Source organism: Solanum verrucosum, unplaced genomic scaffold (genome assembly GCF_900185275.1).
Source record: "Solanum verrucosum unplaced genomic scaffold, falcon-dt-bn FXZP01000221.1, whole genome shotgun sequence".
NCBI lineage: Eukaryota > Viridiplantae > Streptophyta > Magnoliopsida > Solanales > Solanaceae > Solanum > Solanum verrucosum.
The window spans coordinates 195,126-213,531 of record NW_026020400.1 but is presented as its reverse complement, the minus strand read 5'-3'; the positions used below and the strand labels follow the sequence as shown (position 1 = coordinate 213,531).

Below are 18,406 nucleotides of genomic sequence, written 5' to 3'. Positions count from 1 at the left end.
GAAGCCAAGTTTAAGATGCAGAAACAAGAGATTTCAAAGAATGTGTGACTGATTCTAATCTAGTCGAACTGCAGATAGGAGGAAGGAATTTCACATAGACTAATGGGCATGTCTATAGCAGAATAGACAAAGCTATAGTTAATGATGAATGGGTGAACAAAATGGCAAAACAACATGTCATTGCTATGGAACATTTCTTTTCAGATAATTCTCTTATAGGCTTGATAATAGAGGAACAAAGGGATACAAGAAAGAGACCTTTTTCAGATTCTATAATTGTGTACGACAGCATCCAGAATTTAGGAGCAAGGTAAAATATAGCTGGCAAATATTAGGTGGAGGCATGAAATGAGTATGTTGAAATCTAAAAAGGGTAAGGAAAGAGATGCAACAATTAAACAAAAGAGAGTTTATGGGTGTTTCTGAGAAAGTGCAATAAATCAGAAGAGAGCTCATAGAGAAACAAAGGAGTATGAAAGCATGTCCAATTCCACAAGGCAGTATTGATGAGGAGAAAGCACTGAGAGGAAAATTGGCATAGTGGAGTATGATTGAGGAGAATATATATAAGCAGAAGTCCAGAGTACAATGGCTCAAACTGGGGGATGATAACACTGCTTATTTCTTTGCTAGTATGAAAGGTAGGAACGCTCAGAATCAGATGACCATGCTAACAACAGAGGATAGCACTGTTATTAGGGAAGCAACATATATTACCAAGGAGGCTGTGGGTTTTTATAAAAAGTTGTTAGAATAATGTAACAACCACATGCAAGGTACACAACCTGAAATGCTAAAATATGGACCAATACTTACAAGGGAACAACAATTGCTCCTCATTCAACCATTCAAGGAAACTGATGTGAAGGCAACACTTATGAGCATCGGGGATTCAAAAGCACCAAGAGTGGATGGTTTCAACTCTTACAGCTTCAAAAAAGCTTGGCCAAGCATAGGGGAGGAGGTAACAATAGATGTTCTACAATTTTTCCAAACTACTGAGATGTATGCCCATATAAATACAACCTCTGTCACACTAATTCCAAAGGTGAAACATCCCACCTCCATAAAACAACACAGGCATATTTCTTGCTGCACTACTTTGTAAAAGATCATTTCAAAGATGCTCACAAATAGACTTCATAGTGTGATGAGTTATCTAGTTGATCTAGGACAGACTACTTTTGTACCTGGTAGAATGCTGACTGATAATGTGCTTCTTAGCCATGAACTGGTAAAAGGGTATGGTACAAAAGGGATCTCACCAAGATGTATGTTCAAGATAGATATGCAGAAGGCCCATGACTCTTTGGAGTGGCATTTTCTGGAGGAGGTATTAGCTGGTATGCTGGTCCCTCAAAAGTTCCTAGGATGTAGCAATTAATTCTACAACATACATGTTTTATAAAGGGCTTACTTCCTTTTAGATACCTTGGAGTACCTTTGAGGTCAAGGAAACTGTCAGTAGGGCAATGCCAACCATTAATAGACAAGTTAATGGGCAGAAATGGACTGTCAAATTCTTGTCATATGCAGGGAGGTTGAAATTGGTAAATAGTGTGCTAACATCTATGAAAGATTTCTGGACACAAATCTTTTTGCTACCAAAACAAGTACTAAAAAGAGTTGAAACAATGTGTAAAAGGTTTCTATGGAATGGCCAGAGAAGGCACTCATTGCATGGGACACACTCTGTTGGACAAAAGTAGCAGGAGGACTTAATGTTACTGATATCTACATGTGGAATAAAACAGCTATACTAAAGCACTTGTGGGATCTAAACTAGAAGAAAGATAAACTATGGATTGTATGAGTTCATACCTTTTACCTCAGAGGTAGAAAACCATGGAAAGTAAGAGCAAACCAGGCTTCTTGGATAGTGAGGAAAATTATACAGGCAGGACATTGGCTTGAAGAGAAGGGTTTGCAAATTGCAGAAAACATGGAGACAAATGATTTTAGTGTCAAAGCAATGTATGAGAAGCTAAGGGGTGAATATATCAAGGTTCCCTGGAGGAGAATGACTTGCAACAATCAGGGAAGTCCTAAATGGAACTTTGCACTGTACTTGGCTATAAATAGAAGATTATACACCAGAGATAGACTGGAAAAATGGGGGATCACAAATGATATCTTCTGTCTACTTTGCAAGGAAGCAAATGAAACTCATCAACATTTATTCTTTAACTATAGAATCTCATGAAGGTTGTGGCAAAAGCTCCTGAATTGGCTATCAATTAATAAAGTTAGTAATGGATGGACTGAGGATCTGACATGGGCTGTAGAACATGCTTCAAGCAAAACTGTACAAGCAGAGATCTACAGAATGACCTTAGTTTCAGCAATCTACTACATTCGGCAAGAAAGGAACTACATGATTTTTCAAAACAAGGAGAGGAACACGGAGATGATCACTAGAGTAATCATCCAAAGCATACATTGTAGAGCTAGTATGACACATAGGTTTATCGGTTTTATGCACAAGCTTAACATTTATCCTTAGAATAGGTACTAACAGGAAGGATCTTTTGAATTAGCTGGACTCTGAGTGTGGAAGTTATCCACATCCAGAGTTTCCAACATTGTACATATTGCAAATCTGGTAATAATAAATTACAGTTACCAAAAATAAAATATGGATACATTTCACTAACTGAATATCCTACTTCTGAGTATCTTTACAAACTAAAAAAACATAATTTAGAAGAAAAAACTAAACTAAAAAAAGCTATAACACAACTAAATTACCTCGAATTCCAAAGACAACTGGTCATTGATAAACTACGATTATATTAACTCTAGCAAAATTCTGTCCAAAAACGTCATGAATACAAAGGTACATAGTCGGAGAACAACAACATAGCAGGAGAACTAATAGATTTTTATTCTTCTAGCCCATAGATCCACTCTTCTGTTAGTTCAAGTTTTGGATAGCCAGCATCCTTCATATTGATGGTTAAATATCCCAACATATCATAGATTATGCAGTACTGAGGATGCTTCTTATCTTTAGATACAAAACAGTGTGGATATCTAGAACTATCAATCCAACTACATCCAACCACCTTTGAAAATCCCATTTTGCGCATTCCTTTTCTAACGTTATCTACAGACTGCTAGTTTCCTTCCTCTGCATATATATTTAAAAGCAAAACATGATAACCAGAAATTCCATCACTCTCCTCTAATTCAAGTAGCTTACTGGAAACAATTTTCCCCAATTAAAAATTTCTATGCAGTCTGCAGGCTTCAAAGAGTGATCCCCATATTCCCAAGACATTACCCTCAACACCCAACTTTTTAGCAAAATTATGAGCTTCATCCAACCGTCCAACTCTTCCTAACATGTCAACCACACAAGCATAGTGCTCTGCTGACGGTTGAATCCCATATTCTTCACCCATCAACTCAAATATTTGAAGGCCTGAATTAACGAATCCGGTGTAGTTGCAAGTAGACAGGACTGCGACAAAGGTAACATCAACTGGTTCTAAACTATTCTGCCGCAAAGAGTAGAACAATGTTATAGCTTTCCTACCCATCCCATGAAGGCCGTACCCCAAACTCATATTTGTATATGTCACAGAGTTCTTCTCAGGATATTTTAGAAAACACTTTCAACATAATCAATGATTCTTGATTTTGAATACATGTCTACCAAAGCAGAAACAACATAAACATTGTTCTCAAACAAATTGTGAATTGCAAAATAATGTAGTTGCTTGCCTATTGCTATACTTCCTGACTGGCTGCATGATGGGAAGATTGAAGCTAAGGTCACATCATTTGGCTTCACATCTTGCTCAAGCATCTCCTTGAAGACAATAAAGGATTGTTCAATTAATTCATTTTGTGTGTTTCCACTAATCATAGCATTCCACTGGAATATTGCTTGTTCTTCTCTAATCATATTAGATTTGGCATACATGTCTATCAGGTTACTCTCCATCCCTTCAAATTGAATATTGTGCCTCAGAAGATAAGCATGGGTCTGTTTACCAATTTCCCTATCCCTAAGGTTTGATGCCGCAAAAAGTAGGATGGTAATTGTTATATCATCAATTGCAACCCATAGCTTCTTCATGCCATTAAAAATATTAAATGAATTGCCAACATGGTTACTGTAACACCCCGTATCCGAAAATAGAGATTTTAGATTTCTGGTGTTACAGGTGGCACTCACGGACACCATCCACGGACTGTAGATGGACTCACGGTCCGTCCTGCAGGTCCGTGGTTCATGACAGAAAACTTCCCCAGAACTCAGTCAGAAAATTTGGCTAAGTCCCGACTCACGGACAGACCCACGGTCCGTGGTCCGTGTCCGTGGATTGAGCCTTCCCTTACCCAGCCTCTGACACAAACTACGGTCGACCAGTATGGACCGTCAATCGATCCACAGTCCGTAGGTCTGACCGTAAGTGAGGATTAGCAGTCAGTTAACTGAAAAATATTGATGGGTCAACTTCAGATGGTCATAAATCTTAGCAAAAAATTTATTATGTGTACCATGACAAATGGTTAGATAGATAATTGAATTATCTTTCCAAATCCACCAAGTTTGCTAAATTCCGACCTCTGAGTAAAAAGTTATGCCCATTTTAGTGAAGCCCTGTCGGGCAAACTCGACCTACGGACCCAATCGACGGACCGTCGATTGATTGACGGACCGTAGGTCCATTCCGTCAGTCACTCCAACAACAGTTAATTCAGGGGTCTTTTGGTCTTTTTCTATTTCATTTAACCCTAAAGATACGTCGTTTAGACCCTAAATCATGAGGTTTTAATCAGTTTAAGCCTAGAAACATAACTAGAACTTACCTTAGTCAAAATCATCAATCAAACTTAGAAAATTAGAAGCAAGAGAGGAGAAAAAGGTCAAGAACCCTAGTTCAAGAACGCAGCGAAGTTTCTTCAGTTCCAGCCCCGAAATCGAAAGATTTCTCCGTGGAATTCGTAATCACGTATGTGGGATTTGACTAGTGGGTTCCTTTCGCCCATTGGGTCCCTAGAATTCAGTCAGATTCTTGATTCCATGATTATGAGTAGACCTAGGGTTTCTAGAATTTCAACAGATCATCATGAGTTAGTTATTTAAATGTTCCAAATCAGATTATCATGTTATTGCTCAGTTTATCGCACAAATTTCAAAACCCTAGCAATGTATTTCTTTAGTTCTTGAATTACACATGCTAGGTCAATTATTTCAGTATTCAGTTATACATGCCTCAGTTTATGAATGCATCATTATCAGATTAATTGTTGCAGTCTCAGTTTGCATGTTCAGTTTCGAGCTATCTAGTACTTACAGAAATTCAGTCATAACCAGTTAATTACTTAATTTATTGGGAGTAGCATAATATCGAGTTGGACTAGGGTTTCAGCGTACCCATATAGTCCCAGAACTATGAGCCACGTAGGTGTAAGTCCCCTTCTGTGGGCAACATCAGTTTAGTGATCATGCCAGTATGCCTCTATACCTCTGGCAGGGTATATTGGGTCCTCTCGATGGGGCGTATACACCGGACTCCACATTTAGCTCATGTGGTTTTATGTCGGTTATTAGTAGCTCCCACAGTTCAGTCAGACTCTATTGCATTGACCATATTTCAGTATAGTCAGTATTCAGTCTCAACATGTTATAAATTTGGTCATTGCATCAGTTAACTCAGTATTCAATATTTTCAGTATCTATATCATGTTCAGATTATTTCATTGCTTCATTGCTTTGTTCAGTTATATGTTATTTCAGCTTTACTCTATCCTGCATGCTCAGTACCTTTCAAGTACTGACGCATACGTGCGCTACATCTTCTTGTGATGTAGGTTCAGGTTCTCAGCACCCAGATCACGCTTAGATCGATTCCCGATCTTCAGTTCAGCAGCATCAGTGGTGAGTCCTCATTCTTCGAGGACTAGTGATATGTTTATCCTTACTGCTTTTAGTCTTTAGTTTCAGTTTTGCTAGAACTAGTTGGGCCATGTCCCAACATTTCTAGTCAGTTTAGAGGCTTATTTCAGACATAGTTAGATTCAGGTTAGTGTTTTGAGTTTGATATTTCTTTTGTATTAAACTCTCCGATTTGATATATTCAGTTATAGTTTATAGGTATTCCCCATCTCTTCAGTTTATTTATGATTCAACTTTCGTATCAGTTTATTATCTTTAGTATGCTCATGATCATGCCAGCAGGGTTAGCTTGTGATCACTTATGGTCCTAGGTCCCGTGTCCATGTCTCGGGGGTAGCTTGGGGCGTGACAAACTTGGTATTAAAGCTTTAGGTTTAAGGGGTCGTTTGGTGTGAGGGATAATACCAAATAGTCCTGGGATTAAATTATAGTACCGCTTATTTTGTTGTTTGGTTGGCAAGTTCGGGATAACTTATCCCGGGATTAATAATTAGTACCAGGATAAGTTATCCCTCTCCTTGGGTGGTATAGTAATCCCGGGATAACTTATCCCGGGATAAAATAGGTAAATGACAAAAATGTCTCTTTCAACCCTTTTGTTATATCACTTTTTACATTAATGAAGGGCATTTTTGTAAACAAATAAATTGTTCTTAAAATTTATTATTTTGAATACAACAAACCAAACACTTAAGATCATGCCTCCTTATAGAGCTTAGGTAAGGAATGCTAACGCAGTTCCTCTAGTCCCAGATCAGGAAATTTCAAATGCAGAGTTTTGAAATACCAATTCAGCTTTTGGCTCAGGTATGACGAACGAGAACAATCAGCAAGTTCCAGTTCCTACTAATAAAAATGGTGGATCATTGGTTGATAGGGTTCTAAATTTTGTAAGGATGAATCCTCCTGAGTTTTTATGGTCGCAAGTTGGTGAAGACCCACAGAACTTCATTGATGAGGTTAAGAAAATATTTGGAGTGATGCAAGTGACTGATAATGGTAGGGTTGAGTTGGCATCCTACCAGCTTAAGGATGTGGCACACATATGGTACACTCAGTAGAAAGATTCAGGGGGGGTACTTTATCTTTTATGAATCCCTTTATAGCAGTAATCTTAGATGTCAGTCCAGAAACTCTATCAGAACCCTTCTCAATCTCTACTCCAGTCGGTGACCCAGTTATAGCTAGACAGGTATACAGAAATTGCCCTGTCACAGTCTCTCAAAAAGTCACCTCAACAGATCTTGTAGAGTTAGAAATGGTAGACTTTGATGTCATTCTAGGCATGGATTGGTTACATTCATGTTATGCCTCAGTTGATTGTAGAACTAGGATTGTTCCTTTTCAGTTTCCAGATGAACCAATCTTAGATTGGAAGGGTAGTAGCTTAGCGCCTAGGGGTCGATTCATTTCTTACCTTAAGGCCAGAAAGTTCATCTCTAAGTGTTATCTCTATCATCTAGTTCTGGTTAAGGATTCTAGTTCCGAATCCCCAACTCTCGAGTCAGTTCCTGTAGTCAATGAGTTTCCAGAAGTGTTTCCAGAAGATCTTCGCGGAGTTCCTCCTGATAGGGAAATTGACTTTGGAATTGATCTTCTTCCAGATACCCGCCCTATCTCTATTCCTCCTTACAGAATTGCTTCAGCTGAGCTTAAGGAATTGAAAGAGCAGTTGAAAGACCTTCTAGATAAGGGCTTGATCAGACCCAATATTTCGCCATGGGGTGCACCAGTGTTGTTCGTGAAGAAGAAAAATGGTTCTCTCAAAATGTGTATTGACTATAGGCAGTTGAACAAAGTCACAATCAAGAATAAGTATCCTATCCCCAGGATTGATGACTTGTTTGACCAACTTCAGGGTGCTAGTCATTTCTCAAAGATAGACCTCAGATCAGGTTATCATCAGCTTAGAGTCAGAGATAGTGACATTCCGATGACAGCCTTCAGAACTCGGTGTGGTCATGACAAATTTATAGTTATGGCATTTGGACTAACTAATGCTCCTACAACTTTCATGGATTTGATGAACAGAGTGTTCAACCAGTACTTGGACTTGTTCGTTATCATCTTTATTGATGATATCCTCTTCTATTCTAGGAATGAGGAAGAGCATGCGAGTCATTTGAGAGTTGTTCTACAAACTCTCAAAGATCGCCAGTTATTTGCAAAATTTAACAAGTGTGAGTTTTGGTTACAATCAGTTGCCTTCCTTGGGCATATTGTGTCTAGTGAAGGAATTCGAGTAGATTCCCAAAAGATAGAAGCAGTGAAACAATGGCCCAGACCTATATCTGCTACAGATATCAGAAGTTTCTTGGGTCTAGCAGGCTATTACAGACGGTTTGTGGAAGGATTTTCATCCATAGCCTCTCCATTGACTAAGTTAACTCAGAAAAAAGGTTAAGTTCCAATGGTCAGATGATTGTGAGAAAAGCTTTGCATAACTGAAAAACTAGGTTGACTACAGCTCCTGTCTTGACTCTACCAGAAGGTTCAGATGGTTATGTGATCTATTGTGATGCATCCAGGGTCGACCTAGGTTGTGTGTTGATGCAGCGAGGTAAGGTTATAGCTAATGCTTCCAGACAACTTAAGGTACATGAGAAGAATTATCCAACTCATGACCTCGAGCTTGCAGCAGTGGTGTTTGCACTCAAGATTTGGAGACACTACTTGTATGGTGTTCATGTAGATTTGTTCACAGACCATAAGAGCCTTCAGTATGTATTCACCCAGAAAGAGTTGAATCTTCGCCAGAGAAGGTGGCTTGAGTTCCTCAAAGATTATGATATGAGTGTGCATTACCATCCGGGTTAGGCGAATGTAGTAGCAGATGCTCTTAGCAGATTATCCATGGGTAGTGTATCATATGTTGAGGAAGAAAAGAGAGAGCTAGCAAAGGATGTTCACAGACTTGCTCGCCTAGGAGTTCGTCTTATGAGCATATCAGATGGTGGTGTAACGGTTCAGAATGAGGCCGAATCTTCTTTGGTAGTAGAGGTTAAGGAAATGCAAGATAGTGATCCAATTTTGCTTGAACTTAAGCGTGCAATCCACAATCAGAGAGTGGAGATTTTCTCCCAAGGGGGAGATGGTGTACTTCGCTATCAAGGTAGATTGTGTGTTCCTGATGTGGTGAATTGAGACAGAGTATTCTCGCAGAAGCCCACAATTCCAGATATTCTATTCATCAATCAAACTTAGAAAATTAGAAGCAAGAGAGGAGAAAAAGGTCAAGAACCCTAGTTTAAGACCGCATCGAGGTTTCTTCAGTTCTAGCCCCGAAATCGAAAGATTGCTCCGTGGAATTCGTAATCACGTATGTGGGATTTGACTAGTGGGTTCCTTTCGCCCATTGGGTCCCTAGAATTCAGTCAGATTCTTGATTCCATGATTATGAACAGACCTAGGGTCTCTAGAATTTGAACAGATCATCATGAGTTAGTTATTTAAATGTTCCAAATGAGATTATCATGTTATTGCTCAATTTATCGCATGAATTTCAGAACCCTAGCTATGTATTTCTTTAGTTCTTGAATTACACATGCTAGGTCAGATATTTCAGTATTCATTTATACATGCCTCAGTTTATGAATGCATCATTATCAGATTAATTGTTGCATTCTCAGTTTGCATGTTCAGTTTCGAGCTATCCAGTATTTACAGAAATTCAGTCATAACCAGTTAACTTCTTAATTCATTGGGAGTAGCAATACCGAGTTGGACTAGGGTTTCAGCGTACCCATATAGTCCTAGAACTACGAGCCACGTAGGTGTAAGTCCCCTATATGGGCAACATCAGTTTAGTGATCACGCCAGCATGCCTCTATACCTCTGGCAGGGTATATTGGGTCCTCTCGATGGGGTGTATACATCGGACTCCACATTTAGCTCATGTGGTTTTATGTCGGTTATTAGTAGCTCCCACAGTTCAGTCAGACTCTATTGCATTGACCATATTTCAGCACAGTCAGTATTCAGTCTCAGCATGTTATAAATTTGGTCATTGCATCAGTTAACTCAGTATTCAGTATTTTCAGTATCTATATCATGTTCAGATTATTTCATTTCTTCATTGCTTTGTTCAGTTATATGTTATTTCAGCTTTACTATATCCTGCATGCTCAGTACCTTTCAAGTACTGACACATACGTGCGCTACATCTTCTCGTGATGTAGGTTCAGGTTCTCAGCACCCAGATCACGCTTAGATCGATTCTCGATCTTCATTTCAGCAGCATCAGTGGTGAGTCCTCATTCTTCGAGGACTAGTGACATGTTTATCCTTACTGCTTTTAGTCTTTAGTTTCAGTTTTGCTAGATCTAGTTGGGGCATGTCCCAACATTTCTAATCACTTTAGAGGCTTATTTCAGACATAGTTAGATTCAGCTTAGTGTTTTGAGTTTGATATTTCTTTTGTATTAAACTCTCAGATTTGATATATTCAGTTATAGTATATGGGTATTCCCCATCTCTTCAGTTTATTTATGATTCAGCTTCCGCATCAGTTTATTATCTTTAGTATGCTCGTGATCATGCCAGCAGGGTTAGCTTGGGATCACTTGTGGTCCTAGGTCCCGTGTCCGCATCTCGGGGGTAGCTCACGGCGTGACAGTTACACCTAGAATATGTGGCTATCATAGCATTAAGCGAAATAACCTGTGAATCCCTGCAACTGCAACTGTGAAGTTTCCATAAGAGCAGATACAAATGTCACATCATCAGTAGTACCAACATCCTCTGCTTCTACATCTTCAAGAAAGAGATCAACTACTTTAATGGAAAATTGTTCTAAATGTACCGGTGAATCATAGAGTTCCAGATCTCTGTATTTATTTCACAAGTATTCTCAAATATTATGGTCGCCAAATCAATGCAGCCAAGCTCAGAATGGCAGCACTAACAACAAACATGTCATTTACATATGCATTACCCAATTTCACAAGCAATCCATAAAGAACATCAGCAACTCTAACATCCCCTATTTCTGATACAGAAATTTCTTAGATCATCAAAAAGATAACTTTGTAAGTTTCGGTATGAGTAATTATATTGTATTGATCGGTAGAACATTAGTAAAACTAACTACAATTGGCTTAATGCCTAATCTCATAACACCTCACTGCTTCGGAAAACCTCTTCCTTTTCACATACCATGAAAACATAGTATTCCACGCAACAACATTTCTTTTATGCATAGTTCTAAACACCCTTTCAACTAAATCACAATCAGAACCATTGTCCAATGTAAGACAAGTAGCAGAGTACATATTCAAGAAATAATTACTAACAATCCTACTAGGACGAATCCCAGAACACATAATATTTCAATGAACAACATTACCTAAAAGAATTTGTTTGGTCCCCATGCAAGCCTTGATAACATAGGAATAAGTATGCTGATCACATACGGATGAAACCACATGTTTCAATCCAGAATAGAATGAAATTGCTTCATGGAGCATACTATTACAAATAAACCCAATGATAATTGTGTTCCAAAGGACAGTTGTTGGTTGAGGAATTGTATCGAACAGTTGGCGGGTGAGATGGGGTTAAAAGAAAGCGAATTGTTCAGGGTTTTGGCTCTGTGAAAGTGCAATGTTGGTCGGTGAGGAGTAAAGAAGAGTAATTTGGGAGATGGGTTAAGATAAAAGATGGAGCCTGTGAGAAAGTTGAAGAAGACAATGTTTTGGTATTACAAATACTCATCCATTTCAAAATTGTGATCTTACAAATATTTGGTCTTACAAATACTCATCTGATTCTCATGAAAGCAAGCCTAGCTATTGACAGTTAAAAAAAGTAAAAACCTACATATTTAATCGGAAAATATTGTAGAACTCAGAAGTTGGAATTAATACTTTGTATTATATTGGTGATGCAGTTAAGACCAAATACACCTATGAAGATGTACTCTATCCATCTAGAAATATAATAATATATGAGATGTTTAGAAGCACACCAACGTGGTCATTGAGAAATAAGAAATTTTGAAATTCCATTTTAGTAAAATGTAAGACATGCAATCAATTACAAGAAATGAAATGAACATCAATTCAGATTATTAATGCCGTCCTCAAGAATTGTACTGCAAACTGACATATGTTCCTATTTTTTCCAAGAAGCCCCATTTCACCATTCTACATATTATTTTGAATTCTGGTTTTGCATTTCACCATTCTCCGAGGAAGTGCTTTGGTCATTTCCTGCAATTGGTTGTTGTTATGCTCTTTTGTTGCAAGAGTATTCTCAAAAAATTTATCCTCCTCCTTAGTCCAAAAGGGGTTATTGCATGTCCGATCGATGTTCAATTTCTTTTGGATCAACAAGGAAAGCTTTAACATGAAAAAGGTTAGCTCATCAAGAGGATTAAGAAAACGGAGGAGTGTCAATATATGACCAAAAACTACCATAAATATCGGGCATCTAAAATAAGATTTTTTGTAACCTCTAACACTTAGTAATAAAAAACAATTGCGGCAACACACATTCTTTTAAATCAGTTATGGATACTAAGAAAAGTAATAAGGGACTAGTAAAAGGAATAAGCATGAAGATACATGTAGTATACTACCAGAGAAGTCCCCAGAGATACGAAGCATATTATGAGAACATTTGCATTCTTTACCTTTCCTATCGAACTGAAGGCTTTTTAATAAGAAAGAAGAGTACAAATAAAAAAACTATTCATCTCAAGATATGAACAAAATATATAATGGAGTATATACTTTTGTTCTTGTTAATGATGCAAACAAAAAAACTTCTATGGCCTTGTACCACATAATGGGAAAGAAATCTTGTCAATCCAACATTTGTTATCAAAATAGAAGGAAAAACTCATAGTCCCTTGCAACACAATCTAACGACTTAAAACTAGGGACTGTGCTAAGACAAAATATATCCTGGACAAGAAATCAAAAGGAAAGCTATACAAATTCATGTTTTTCCTTTTTGAGAAACAGTCAATTCTCTAAACATTAACTTTCAACAACGAAAACCATGTTAAAGAAGAGTCCCTAGAAAATGTTGACACAATTTTCTCTCCTAAGATAGAAACAAACAGAATCTCATGATATTCAAGTAGGTCAATATCACTTTGCATCTCTTCAGAATCTACACCAAAAAAAATATATAAATCAACCATTTGTGATTGAATACACATTCTCTTGTGTCGTCATTACCTTTATACATCATGAAATACCAAATTATTGATCATGTGAATGGAAGATTTACAAAACCAACAAACAACAACATACCAAGTGTAATCTCACAAGTTAGTCTAGGGACGGTAGAGTGTACGTAGAACTTACTCCTACCTTGACAGGTTAAAAGACTAATTCTGATATACACTTCGCTCAAGGAAAAACATATAAAGCGGATCGAGAAAGAGAAAATTTAAAAAACCAACAACAACTTCATATCCAGCGAAATCCCACAAGTGAGGTATGGGGAGGGTAGAGTGTGTATAGACCTTTACCCTACCTTGGGAGGCAAAGAGGTCATTTCTCATTGACCGTCAACTCAAAGAAAAGCATATCAAATCGAAAAAGGAAATTTTACCTAACCATGACAAAAAACTTTAAAGGGAAAGCCATGAAAGATCTTGCTTTTTCCCTTCAAATAACTAATTATATCTCTAAAAATTATCTTTCCTAAACACAAAGCATGTTAACGAAGAGTACCAAAAAATGCTAGCACAACTAGCAAAATTTGATGATCACAAAGCACAGACAAAGCAATATTCTAAGTGACTCAATCTACAGTTATAAGTTGTATCACCTATAAAAACAAGCATTCAACCAAAAAGGAATCAATCTGTCATTTCAAGTATATATATGTGTGTGATTCCTCTTTGGTTGAATTCTTATTTCCATAGGTGATACAACTTATAATTGTAGATTGATTCAATCAGAGTTTGCTTTGATTGGTGCTTTGTAATCATCAAGTTATGTTAGTTGTGCTGACATTTTTTGGTACTCTTCTTTAACATGCTATGTGTTTAGGAAAGTTAATTTTTAGAGATTTGATTAGTTCTTTTAAAGCATAAAGTAAGATCTTTCATGTCTTTCCCTTTAAGATATTTTGGCATGGTTTAGTAAAGATTTCCTTTTTCGATCTACTTTGATATATTTTTCCTTGAGTTGAGGGTCAGTCAAAAATGACTTCTCTACCTCCCAAAGTAGGGTAAGGTCTATAGATACTATACCCCTCGCCATACCTCACTTGTGGGATTTCACTAGATATGATGTTATTGTTAGTTTTCTAAATCTTCCCTTTCTTGGATCTGTTTTTATATGTTTTTCTTTAAGCCAAGTATGTATCAGAAATAGCCTCTCTACCCCTCAAGTTAGTGGTAAGGTCTATGTACACTATACCTTCCCTGACTCACTTGTGGGATTACACTTGGTATGTTGTTGTTTGTTGGTTCTGTAAATCTTCCATTCAAATGATCAATAATTTGCTATTTCATTATGTATAGAGGTAATGATGACACTAGAGAATATGCACTTAATCATATATGGTAGATTTATATATTGTTTTTGGTGTAGATTCCTACGAGACGTAAAGTAATACTAACCTACTTGAATATCATGAGATTCATCTTGTTTCTATCTTAGCAGAGAAAAATTGTGTTAACATTTTCTAAGGACTCTTCTTTAACATGGTTTCCATGGTTGAAAGTTAATGTATAGAGATTTGAATTTCTCAAAAAGGAAAAACAAGAATTTTTATAGCTTTCCTTTTGATTTCTTGACAAAACGATGTAGTATAGGAACTAAAATTAGGAAAAGACCCAACTAACCCTGAAAATTAAGTGACAAGCGACCACTAATGGACCCAGTTGACGGACCGTGGTCTGACCCACGGCCCGTCCTGGTGGATTGTTCTTTGGTCATCAGATACTCTGATTTGGGGCTTCGAACCACAGACCCTGATAACAAACCGTGGTATGACCTATGGTACATTGGTCTAGTCGTATTTATTGGCCCTCAGAGCATAGCTAAGCAGGCTATCCACAGACCACACCTATGGTCCGTGGTCCTATCGACAGTCGGTGGGTGGCCGGCGTGGTTTGGCACCTGCAACATCTAGAAAGCTGCTATTTGGTCTTTTTGAATACGAGGTGGTACAACTTCTAACCCAAATCAGTGGAATTTAATTATTAACTAGAGTTTCGCTTCCTAAGAAACCCTACATGCTTTTTGAGTATTTTCTGAAATCTGATAGTAAGATAGGCCATTTCCTCATAATCTTTTGATAGGTCACTTGGTGATGGTTTTAGTTCCAAGAACTTGTCTTTCCTTCAGTCCTTTTTGGATTTTTTGTGTTGCTTTTTTAGTTCGTATATTTCAAGATTCTCAATCAGCTCGTCTATGGTAAGAGTCTTTAGGTTCCTAGCTTCAGTAATATCATTTACTTTGCTTTACCATGACTTGGGAAGGACTCGGAGAATTTTACGAACCTTCTTGCTTGGATGAATAGTTTCATCAAGACATCAGAGCTCAATGTTGATAGAAGTGAAACTGGTGTTCATCTTATTAATATTCTCTCATTCTTTCATGTTTAAGGTTTCATATTGAGTAGTGAGCATGTCCACCTTTGATTCTTTCACTTGGATGTTTCCTTCATGGGTTGTATTCAGATAGTCCTAGATCTCCTTGGTTGTTTCACATGCTGAGGTCCTGTTGTATTCATGAACACCAATTCCACAAACCAGTATATTCTTGGCCTAATGGTTCTTTTCTTATTTTCTTTCTTCTAGCTTCATCATATTCTCTTTTGTTTTTAGGAACCACCCTAGTTATCTCTCCTTCTTTGATATCCTTAGTGGGAACATGAGGTCCATCAAAAGTTATGTCCTATAGTTCATTGCCATCTTTTGTAGTATAATTATGCATTGTAGTCTTCCTCTACCTGTAGTACTGTCTATTAAAACGAGGGAGCCATGTAGTAGATTGTCCTTCTTCTAAGCTTGGTGGGGCTGCCTTAATTGCAGGATCCTTTCTAGATGTTATTAAGATATAAAGTACCGCTCTGATACCAATTTATGAGATGTGATATTCCACTGTGTAATAAGAGACAAGGTTGAGGATACACCGGTAATGCAATAGAAGAGACTAAACTATAATGTAAACACAACATGGAGTTTTATGTGGAAACCTCCTAGCTCAAGGGAGAAAAACAACATGCACAAGATTTTTTAACTGTTTTCACTATTTTCAATCAACAAGTGAATGCAGACTCCAAATGCACATAAAAAGATTAAACTCATAGTCTCCCAACCTATAATAACCCTATTACAATAAGAGCCAAAGTAATACATCTATTGCCCACTATATTAACTAACTCTAATTAATATAGACTTCAATCACACACCACAAAATTACCTCTAATTATGTTCATGTGTTAACTTACCACACACTGAATGTGTTCCTTTATACATTTGGAACAAATCTTACAAGTTTACCACACCTCAAGCATTTCGTAACAAACAACCAAAAGACGTACTTGATAACTCTATCAGGTCCCTTGAGGTGTGTGCTGAAAGCTTGAGTTGTTCAAAGACAAAGTTTACACTTTTTGTTTTCTTTTAATGTTTTGAGTAGGTTGTTTCATGTCACTAAAGATATATTATCCTTCGAACATTACAACCTAGTGTTTTCTGATTGGTTGAGTACAATTGTCTCGTTGCTTGTGCCCACAAACTGTGTCAGAAGTGACAACTTTTACCATTATTCACCAACTGACTTCATAAACGTGATCAACTGCGGGACCAACTTGCATGTTTGTGAGCATCGTCAAATATTCTAATACTAACAATTTAACATCCCCAAAAAATCTTGCAACACTATTGACCAAATTCAACGGGACTTCATTTGGGGATCTTCTTCCCACAAGAGAAAGAATCCATTACATTTCTTGGGAAAAAGTGAAATCCCCTATAGAAAATGGTGGCCTTGGCTTAATAGCTTCTGAAGAAAAAAATAAAACACCTCTTACCTGGTTAATTACTTTATGTTCTCTTGGATCTTAAAACTCAACACTTTAGCGAAAATAAAAATGTTCATGTGGTTGTGTTCCCAAGATCGAGTCCCAACTAGCGCTTACCTTCACCACATTGGCATCGATACTGACCCTCCATGTCCTATATGTCACCTCAATAGCGAATCAATTACCCACATCTTCATACAATGTAATATAGCTCAAAAATTCTAGTACGCCTTGGGCATTAATATTTCGCAGTTACCTCCCCAATATGACAACAATTACATGCCCTCAAAAGGTTGAAACCACTAGACACTGACCACCCTTACCACTAGATAGATTGATTTCCCTTTGCATTATGGAATATATTGTTAAACATGAATGATAATATCCATAATGACGATTCGGCCTTTCCATCGGAATTTGTAGTAAGGAACAGAACCACAGAACACATGCAGTATACTCATACCCTTATTCACCATATCGCCACCACCACCATTCATATTCAGTGGTTACTGCCCCTGAACGGTTCATATAAAATAAACACTGATGGTTCCTTCTCTAAGAACAAAAGTAGACACGAACTTGTGGTCTCATAAGTGATGTCTATGGTAACTGGATTGGGGGATTCTACAAAGGGTGCTACGGGCATAATAATATCATGATAGAGGTGGAAGCGTTTGTCACTGGCCTAAATATGGTCGATGCTCATAATCTCCTACCCTTAGAAACTGAAACGGACATGACTAACATCTTAGAATACTTAGAACATCCTCAACCAACTTATAATTGTATAACTGCAATTTGCAGGTTAACTATGAAGAAGTTGGCGAGTCAAGTGGTCCTCCATAGCTTTCGCCAAGCCAAAAAAGTAGCAAACGTTTTCTGAAGATTAGGTTCCAAGCTAATAATGACCAAAATGGCACACTTTTTGTTAACTCCTCCTGAAGCTGTAGAAGCAAGCCTCATCAAAGCATACCAAGTTGGAGCTCTATCCACTTAACCAGTAGTATGGTCTGCATGTAATAAGATAGCCTATTTTGGGAATCTATCTATAATCTCTAGTACTAGTAGCAACAGTGTAACTTCCGCTTAACTATATATAATATATCCATTTTTATTAAAATATATATTTCATTTATATATTCATTGATGGAAATAATATTGAAGTTTCATTTTATTGGTTTCCTTATATGAATTTTTTGTTTAAGAGAATGAAAACTCGATTAAGCTTTTCTCTAATTCTTTTCTTTTTCTTCATTGTTTGAACAGTCTATACTGCCTCAATTTTCTCAATAATTTCAGCCTATAAATTTTTCAAAATTAGAAAAAGAAAAAGATTCCCTCGGTCTCAATTTATAGAGCACATTTACATTTCCAGTCTTCATACACAATGCTATTTTGAATTTTTTTATGTCTCTACTAGTGTAGAACTTGCAGAAAACAATTTTATTTACCATTTTCTGGTAAATAAGAATGCACAACAGCTAGCTGCAACAAACATAT

General features: G+C 37.3%; 1 pseudogene; it reads right to left on the bottom strand.

Moving 5' to 3' along the window:
* Positions 1–2,882: 2,882 nt before the first annotated feature.
* Positions 2,883–11,623, bottom strand: LOC125839849 (pentatricopeptide repeat-containing protein At3g22150, chloroplastic-like; annotated as a pseudogene).
* Between the last annotated feature and the right edge of the window lie 6,783 nt (positions 11,624–18,406).